Source organism: Heterocephalus glaber, unplaced genomic scaffold, assembly GCF_053883595.1.
Source record: "Heterocephalus glaber isolate CG9 unplaced genomic scaffold, H.glaber_assembly_v1.0 deba00000071, whole genome shotgun sequence".
Taxonomy (NCBI): domain Eukaryota; kingdom Metazoa; phylum Chordata; class Mammalia; order Rodentia; family Bathyergidae; genus Heterocephalus; species Heterocephalus glaber.
The window spans coordinates 30264017-30274040 of record NW_028258137.1 but is presented as its reverse complement, the minus strand read 5'-3'; positions in this window follow the sequence as shown (position 1 = coordinate 30274040).

Below are 10024 nucleotides of genomic sequence, written 5' to 3'. Positions count from 1 at the left end.
TTGGAGATGTGTAATCAGATAGCAGAAGAGGTCCAGGGATATGATGGAGGGAGGTGGAAGAGAGATGTTGCAGGTCCTCTGAGGTCTCTCCTGTTCAGGGCTTCTGAGTTCTCTTTGGACAACTATAAACCCAGCCTGGGGTGCAGCAATGGGAGGGGAAAATACATGCTTGCCAAGGATCCTGGGGCAAAGAATAGTTTAGTCCATCATAGTGGGGTTTGGCAGGCATCCCAGAGAGAGTAGTATGATTCCAATCATTTGTTTCAATGCAGCACTGGAGTTCAGGTGTAGCTCACACAAAAAGGCAGCTGTGTTTCTGGCATTTCTCTGTGCTTGAGAATGTGGGGTTCAGAGGTGGCCAGAAGGGTAGGAGAGCTCTTCTGGGGGTGAGGATGGGTCCGGCAACCCAGGATACCTCCCTGTCACTAAGTTGATAAATGTGATGAGAGAAGCCAGAGCAACACAGTGAACACGAGTCTCACTTTCAGCACCTGGTGGGCTTTTGAACTTTCCCAAATTTAATAACATCCTGTCCTGCATGAGGAGGTTAGCTAGCTTCATTGATATCTGCTTCCCAAAGGCACTGATAAGTGCAGTCTCTCTCCAGGCCTCACCTCATTCATCTGAACAAAGGATTAGGAGTCATCAAAACTGAATGTTCATGGATGAGCTTCCTGACATTTCAGACCCTTCTGAGATTCAGTGTAAAATTTTGTTTGGATGAGACCATGTCCAATTTTCTGAGGAAAGGATGTATACATCTACCAGACTGTCAAATTTTTAAAACTCACAGGTATATACAGTTGGATCGCTTTAGTTGGAGGGTTAATATCTGCAGATTCAACCTACTGAAGGTTGAAAATACCAAAAAAATGTGTTTGTGCTGAACATATACAGACTTTTTCTTGTCATTGTTCTCTAAACAGTACAAAGCATTTACGTTGTATTGGGTATGACAGGTAGCCTGGAGATGACTTAAAGTACATGGGGGAGATGTGAGTAGGTTATATACCAACACTACACCATTTTATGTAAGGGACTTGAACATTCACTGATGTTAGTATCCATGAAGGTTTCTGGACCCAATCCCTCAAGGATACGAAGGAATGACTGTGTCACTTTGGGGGCCTTTCTCTTCTGATGGGACCTGGCATTAGTCTCTGCCCACAGCCCATACTACATGAGGGTATCAGTGCAGTGTGTTTCTGCATCCCCATCACCTGAATTATTCTGAATTTTCATTTCAATCCATACCACTTTGGACACCTTGCTTGCTCTCCTCCTGATGACAATCCTGTGAGGCAGCAGGGTCAGGAGCGAGATGCCCAGTAGAGAGATGAGGCATTTGAGGCTGGAGTTGAGAAGTGACTCACCGAAAGTCACACAGTGGCTGAAGGACACTCAAGTCCTGAGGATCTCGGTCAATACTCTCCTCATTATTTCCATTGTCCTTTGGAAATAAAATAGGGTTAGGGATCTGGCAAGTCCTGACAGGTGCCCAAGATCTGTAGGAAAGGACAGCAGGATTGTAAGGAGGAGGATTGTAAGGGGCTAGTTGTAGGGATCTGGAAAGATCACTTTGTTACATAGCCCGAGGAGGACTGTCCAAGTAGGTCTGGATGGATCACTAAGGTAAGGGGTCAAAACTATTGAAAAGTTTTGCATCCCTAGCACTCACTTTAAACCAGCTACTCCTATGTTATGATTGAGTCATGTTGAACAAATTATCAATAAGTCTTGGCCTTTCTATCTGTAAAATGAAAATATTGGGCTGGGGGATTTTCTGAAGTCCATTCTGTTTTTAACTCTGTAAGATACTCTGGAAGAGTTGTCACAGAGCTGATGGACTGATTCATACTACAAGGAAAAGGACTGCTTCAACAGGCAGACACTGACTGGCTGAAGGGGGAACAGCTGGCTTTTATCCATATTATAGGTTTAGTGTGGGTATCCACAAACTTTCTCTGTAAAGATCTCTGTTAGAACTACTCTGCTTTTGTAGCATGAAAGGAAAATTATCTAAGACAAGTTGTGGGCTGGATTATAGATGAAGTCTGGTTTGCAGATATTTGGTTGAGTAGTGAGAGTGAAAGATTTGAGTTTAGACTGGACTTCCTTCCTTCCTTTCTTCCTCCCTCCCTCCCTCCTTCCTTCCCTCCTTCTTCTTTTTCTCCTTCCTTTCCTCCTTCCTTCCCTCACTCTTCCTTCTGAGCTACATCCCCAGCCCTCAGCTCTACTATTCACTGCTACAGAATCTTGGACAAATTACACAAAGCTCCTGAGGCCTCGTTTCTGCAAAGCAGGAATAAGACCACCTTGAGGGAGTAGCAGGAAGATGAAGCAAGCAGTGGACACAGCAGTAACCTCTCTGTAGCCGTGGCAACTGGATCCAAATCTTGGTGCCATTACTTTACAGCATGAAACCTTGGGCCAGTTATTTAACTTCCCTTTGCCCAAGTTAATCACCTATACATGAGAATGACAAGAGTGACCACCACCTAATAGAATCCTGGGGAAGATTATTTATTAATATTGTATTCAGAATGGGACTTGCTAACATAGCCCATTATTCTACATTTGGTTCATATTAACTTTGTGATGAATACTATTTTCTCTGCCTCTCAACCCAGTTTCATTCATTTCAAAGGCAACCCAGCTATGGATGTTTTATGTAGCTAGGACAATATCGGTTTTCTTGTCCCTTTAGCTTATCCTCCATGAGGTGGTGTCCCGAGGCTTGAATGTGGCTCTGTGTAGCCAGTCTAGTCTCTCTGGGTCTGAGTGACCACCCGAGCTGTAGGTTTAAGCTTCAGGAAATAGCAGCCTGCCTGACCATCACCCCTGCCGGACCCAGCTACCCCACATATGCTCCTCTGTCAGCCCCAGATAGCCCACCATCAAGGGAGATGTTCCTTCTGTAGGCCTGGACTTTGGCTGCAGCCCAGAGGCAGAGCAGACAGAGGCATGTGCTCAGAGACTCCTCAAAGAGCTGGCACCTACTGGGTTCTGCTAATCAGATGTTGGCTCTGTCAGCCTCGGGCCTGGGAAAGGCTAGTCTGGGTCAGAATAGTAGGGCATGAGAGTAAGTGTTGGGATGCAGGAAATCTAGGAAGGCCAGCCTCGTCCCCAGACAAGGTCTCAGGATGGGCCATGGCCTGGATATACCAAGAAACCAGAGATCCAGTGACTGCAGCAGAGAAGAGCTACTAGATGAAGAGCATCTCTAACACACCTTTCAGCTTCAGAGACAACAGACTCAGTGTCAGATGAGGTGAAGGGTAGAATAGCTGCACCCTGAACACTGCCAAGCAACAGGAAACCTGCTTGCTGCCTTTCCCAAGCCCACATCCTGGACCCTAACACATTTTTCTTTTTGTACCTTTGAACTGTCCTTGTAGTTGCCAGCCCCAGATCATGTCTCCAGTCAACTGAGTCACAAAGCCCTTTCACTGGGGAGCAGAGATAAGGGTGGGGGCTGATACTGGAAGCATAGCCACTCAGATTCTACAAGGGCATTGCAACTCCGACATGTCAAACGCATGGCAGTCAGACCAGGAAGTACCAGTGATAGAGGAGGCTCCCAAGCTCCACAAATACACAGATATCTCCTTAAATTTTGGATGGAATGTAACTATGGCATAGGAGTACCTCACTGTTTTAGTTACTTTTTCATTGCTTGAACAAAGTACCCAGTACCCAGAAGTTAAATGTGGCAGGATTTATTTTAGTCCACAGTTTGTAGAGGTTTAAGTCAATAGTCAGCTGGCTTCCAGGATGAGGAGCATGGTATAGGGACATCACAGAGGAGAAACAGTCTATGCCATGACAGAAAGGAAGCAGCAAAACTCTCTTCTTCTTTCCCTTTTTATTCCATCCAGGCTACAAATCTATTGGTTGGTGACACCCACACCCAGGGTGGGTCTTCCCTCTTCAGTAAGTCCATCATCCACACCCAGAACTATGCTAAAACAATCAGTGGACTAATACAGTATCACATACCTATGCTCTAATATCACACACCCCTAATCCAGTCACTCCCACAGGCCTCACCAAATAGTGCTTGAGGCTTTGGGGGGACATCTAGATATAGGCCATAACACTAGCTTTGTTTAAAAACTCAGCTGAGGGAATTGGGCCATTTCACAGCCCCAAAAGGCTTGGCTGCCCATGGGGACTGAGAGATTCAGAACATCAGCACCTTGGACAAGGTCAATGACCTTAGCTGACATTTAATTAGGAAACAGGTCCTCTAGTCTTTTGCTGGGAGTATTTTTCTTTCTTTCTTTTTTTTTTTTTCCATTAAGTTTATTGGTACATTTTAGGTATAAAATACAGTTACATTCATCATTAGGATCTTGTACCTCTACATGACTTATCTTGTTTCTTATTTTATCCCCATTCCCCTGCCCTCCCTTCACCCCCCCACCCTTCCCTATTTATAAGACCTTGTTTCCATTTTTTTCCTTTTCTCATATTTTTTCTTTTCCCTTCTTTCCTTTCCCCTACCCCTCCCACTTCCCCTACTCCTTTAGACCTTTTCTTCCTATTACACAATATCAATTATACATTTTTAGAATTACAATATCAAGATCTAGGAGACTTACCACAGATTTTACAGAATTTAAAAGGATATAGAAAGCATATTACCAAAATCTTTTTTTGAAATAAATTTGACAACTTCTAAGAAGTACATTGGAAGACGAATTAATGAAACTAACTCCAGAGGAAATATAAAATTTGAATAGCACCTATTAAGGAAAGTATATTCCTAGCTTGAAAACCTACCTATATGACAACAGCAGGCTCATATACATTTTAACTGATAAATTATATCAAACAATCAAAGCAGGAAAAAGAAGGAACAGTTCTCCCCTCATTTTAGGGAATCAACATTGTGCTAATACTAAAACTGGATAAAGATAATAGAAGAAAAAAGTATGAACATAGATAGAAATTTGTTTAACAAAACCAACTATTAGAAGTCAGATCTGGCAGTATGTAGAAAGTGGTTTTATTGTAGGGATGGCAGTATTGGTTCAGCATTGGAAGATTCACCCCCAAAAGTTGGATGACTTAACAGAGGAAAGGAAAAAGCCATATGATTCTGCCACTAGTTGGGGAAAAAATACTGGACTAAATTCTACAGCTGTTCATGGTAAAAGCTATCAGGAGACTAGAAGTAGAACAGAAACTTCTCAATAGATAAAAGACATATACTCCATACTTCCAGCAAAAACGCCTTATATGAATGGAGAAGGTACAATTTCTCTCTAAGGTGGGGAACAAGGGGAGATATGGCTACTTTTCATCTATCCATTAAACTTTGAAACCTAGGCCTAAACCAAAATATTCTGGCAATAAAATGACACAATTAGGATAGAATTAGCAAGGTAGAAGCAAAATCTTTATATGTAGATGAAATGATCATCTACAGAGAAAATACTAAGAAATCTCTAGGAGACCCTAGAACTTGTGCTTGAATTTAACAGGATTAGAAAACACAAGGTATATATAAAAATTTAGGTCTATGTATCCTTGCTATAAATGAAGAATTGGATATTGAAATTTAAAAGTTATGTAGGAGTACAAAGGACCTAGAAAAGTGAAAAAAAAAACAACCAGTGTTGGAAGACATTTAGTACCTAATTTTAAGACGTCTTCTAAAGCTACAGTAATCATGGCAGTGTTGATATAAGGAAAGACATATAGATCATTGGAATAAAACAGAGAATGTAGAAATAGAACCACACATACATGGTCCATTGAGTTTTGAAAGATTTTTTTTTTTTTTTTGGTACTGAGGATCAAACTCAGGTCCTTACGCTTGCCTGGCAGGCAGAGGAACCACTGAGCTAAATCCCCAGCCCAGAAAGATTTTTTAACATTAACATTTTATAGAACATAAACTCAATTCAAGAGCAGAGGAAAAGCTAGTGTTTCCGCAAATGACACTAGAATACCTGGTATCCACATATAAAAAATTAACCTCAACCCTTTATTTCCATACATAAAAATAACTTGAAAGGATCCACGAATCTAAATATGAAAGACTAAAACTTTAAGAAGAAATTATGAGGCAAAATGTTTATGAATTTAGGGTAGGCAAGAATTTCCTAGGATATAAAAAACACGATGCATAAAAGAAAAAAATTGATGAGAATCCATCAAAATTTAGAACTGTAAATGACAGCATTAAGAAAATGAAAAGTAGTCCTTAAACATTATAAAAAAGTAGTCCTTATTTATAATGCATATAACCTCTGACCAGAATATATAAAGAACTCTTAGAGCTCACCAATAGACAACTCAATTAAAAAGTAGACACAAGAAGATGATAAATAGCTAGTACAGCACAAGGAAAGCTGTGCAACACTAGAATCAGAAAAATACTAATCAGTACAATAACAAGATTGAATTATACACTCACTAGGGAGATGAAGTTAAAAGTCTTAAAAGAACAAATGTCAGCTTATGTGTGAACCAGTTAGAACTTTCTAATACTTCTAATGTGAATGTGAAATGACAAAACCATTTTGGAAAACAATATAGAAATTTCTTGTATTACTGTTAAGAACCAACAGTTCTGTTCTTAAGTTTTTACTTGAGAGGAATGAAAACACATGTTCACAATAGATTTGTACATACAAGTTAACTATCACTTATCTGAAATTCTTGGGACCAGAGTGTTTCAGATTTTCATTTGAAATCCACTTGATCTGCAAAGAGGATAGCTACTCCTGCTTTTTTTGGCTGCGGGGGGGGGGGTTCCTGTCACATGGAGTATTGTTTTCCACCCTTTAACTTTCAGTCTATGAGTTTCTTTTTGAATTAAATGTTTCTTGTATGTAGCATATTATTGGATCTTGCTTCTTGACTCATTCTGCCAGTCTATCTCTTTTGATTTGTGAGTTGAGACCATTAACATTGATGGTTATAACTCATACATATTGATTTATCATTGTCATGACTTTTTCTGTTTGTTGGATTCTCCCCCTTTGCATTTAATTTCTTGTCGTGCCTGATGGATTCATTGTGCTGGGCTTCCTGGGGTTGTGATCCTCATTGTCTTTTCCTAGGATATTGTCTAAAAGTTTTTGAAGTGCTGGTTTGGTATTCATGAAGTTCCTAAGGTGCTTTTTGTCATGAAAGTATCTTATTTCTCCATCAATTTTGAAAGATAATTTTGCAGGGAACATCAATCTGGGTTGGAGGCTGTTTTCTTTCAGGTCTTGAAATACATCACTCCAAGATCTTCTTGCCTTGATGGTTTGTGTGGAGAAGTCTGCTGTGATTCTGATGGGCTTTCCTTTTTATGTGACTTGTTTCTTTTTTCTCACTGCTTGTAGAATTTTGTTCTTCTGTTGGATTTCTGGAACCTTAACTGGTATATACCTATGTGTAGATTTTTTTTTTTTGATCACAGCTACTTGGAGTCCTATATGCTTCACTTATATGCATGTCAAGTTCTTTTCCCCTGGTTGGGAAGTTTTCTGTCATCACTTCTGTGAACAGTTTTTTTTATGTCATCTGCACTCTCTCCTGTTTCTTCATTGACTCCAATCAGGCTTATCTTATTCCTCTTTGCATCAGCTAGCAGCTGCTGGATTGATTTCTCATGGTCCCTTAAAATTGTGAAGACATTTTTCTTTTCCTGGTCACTAACTGAAATCTTATCTTCTATACCTGAAATTATGTCCTCACAATGGCTCATTCTGGTGCGCAGACTTTCAGTGGAGTTCTTAATCTCCTGGAAATCTGTTTGCATCTGTTTTATGGATTCCATTTGTTTCCTATGTTGGGATTCCATCATGTTCCTCAGCTCATCTATTTTTTTTTTTTTTGGTACTGGGCATTGAACTCGGGTCCTTAGCTTGCGAGGCAGGCAGTGGAACCACTGAGCTAAATCCCCAGCCCAGCTCATCTATTTTTTAATCTGTGTCTTCTCTAGATTTATTAATCATGTCTTGCACTATGGGCACAATCTCTGTTGTTATCTGAAAAATTATTTCTGATTTCATTTTGTCCAGGTCCTCTTTTGTTGCCAGTTCAGGGAGTCCAGATGGTTGAGTATCACAATGTTCCATCTCATTTCCCTTGGGGTTGCTTTATGTGATCTGGAAGTCTGATTTTGAAACTTGTTTATGTGTCTTCTCATTTCAATGGGAGGGGAGGTGCTGCTGTCACCCGTGCTGCTCACCTCATCTGTGCTCGCGGGGCAGGGGGGTACAGCGACCCAGAAGCCTCCTCTTGTGCACTGGGAGTGGCTCACCTCCTCTGTGCTCACAGGGGCTGGGAGTATTTTTCTTACTGCTTTCCCTGTATCAACTAAATAAATCTTCCTAAGAACACCACTTCCCAACTGAATATTGTTATTCATTTTTATAAATATGGAAAACTAATACACAGAGAAGTTCAATAACTTATACTTTGTTGGAACTGGGTTTTGAACCCAGAAAGTTGGCTCCAGTCTGTCCTCTTAACCACTCCGATAGGCTGTCTTCCCTGGTCCCCAGCTGTATTGCATACACCAATAAATAAGTTTACTTATATGCATATATATATATATATATATATATAAGTTGTATGGACATACATATATAATTTGTAAACTTATATTATTTATATGTATTAATAAAATACGCAAGTCTATATACATTTAAATGCATGCGATGTGGTAGGGAGCGAAAGACTTCTGCTAGGTCATGCTGGAACCCTATGCTGATGTTTGCCTACACCCCATTGACCAGATCCTGGTAGCAAACATGACAATCCCTAGGTATCCAAGAGTCTGGAGAGGGAAGATTTAACCAGACACCTTGCTGTTCTACACAGAATCAGGGTTTTCTTAGGATAAGGAGGATATGGGGAGGACTCTTATGGCCTCCCAGTCAGTGGTTTCCTTGTCTGGATTCCAACATCTGCTGAGAGAAAGAGGATTCCTGTGGAAAGCACCATGGACAGAGAGGCCACTGATAAGGGCTTCTGTGCCCTGTGGTTTGAGTTACTCTCTCGGGCTCCAGAGATGGAGATGGAGACTCAGGACACGAGTCTTGGAGGATGAGGACAGACATATCTAGAGTTCTGTCCACAGAGGTACCTCTGAAATGCCAAGTGCTTCTATCTACTCCAGCTTCCTTTTTCCCTTCCCTGACTGACAGGCCCATTGGCAAAGGATGAAGGAAGCTGGTCACAATAGAATACTCTATTGTGCCACCAGATGGCACCAGCACACACTCCTGTGCTAAGCAGAGGTAGAAGGAAGTGGAGATGGTTAGGAATCTTTGTTCCCTGTGTCTTTCCCAGAGGTTATATGAACCCTCCTGAACCAGGAAAGTGGCAATCAATCCTTGTCTGGGAGAGATGATCCCATGGTTTTGTATATTACACCTCGGACTCATTCATTCACTCATTGTTCAGAGTCCCGGTCCTACTAAGTACTAGGAAGGAAGCAGAGAATACAAAGAGCAAGTAATCCTGTTCCCCAGAAAGCCTCAGCCTAACAGGGAGACAGATGGCTTGCAGGTATGGAAACCTTTATTGAGTACCTACTGCAGGCGCATTTAAAGCCCTTTAATGGCTCCTTATTGCCCGTAAGGCAAACCAGACCAGCTTTCTCTCCTCACCTCACCTCCCTGCTCCAATCATCCTATACCAGCTGCAGTTCCTCAGGCACACAGGATCTCTGAGCCCTCACCCATGACCTTTTCCATCTCTCTGAAACTGGCTCACTTCTGACTCTTAAACTGTCACCCTGTTTTAAAAAGTCTTTGTCAACCTATCGCTGTCACTGCATTTACTACAATTTATTGAAATGTTCTTCCAGGGCAGCAACAAAGTTGGGGTTAAGGGACAGCAGCCACTTCATTGTACAGTAGATGGCTGGGCTCACAGAGATGAATGAGACAACTGGGAGAGAAATCACACACAGAGCCCTGTCTTGGAAGACCAGAGCAGGCTCCTCATCACAATTGGCCCTTGGACTGAGTCATAAGGAATATTATGGATTATGAGAATAGCAAAAAGG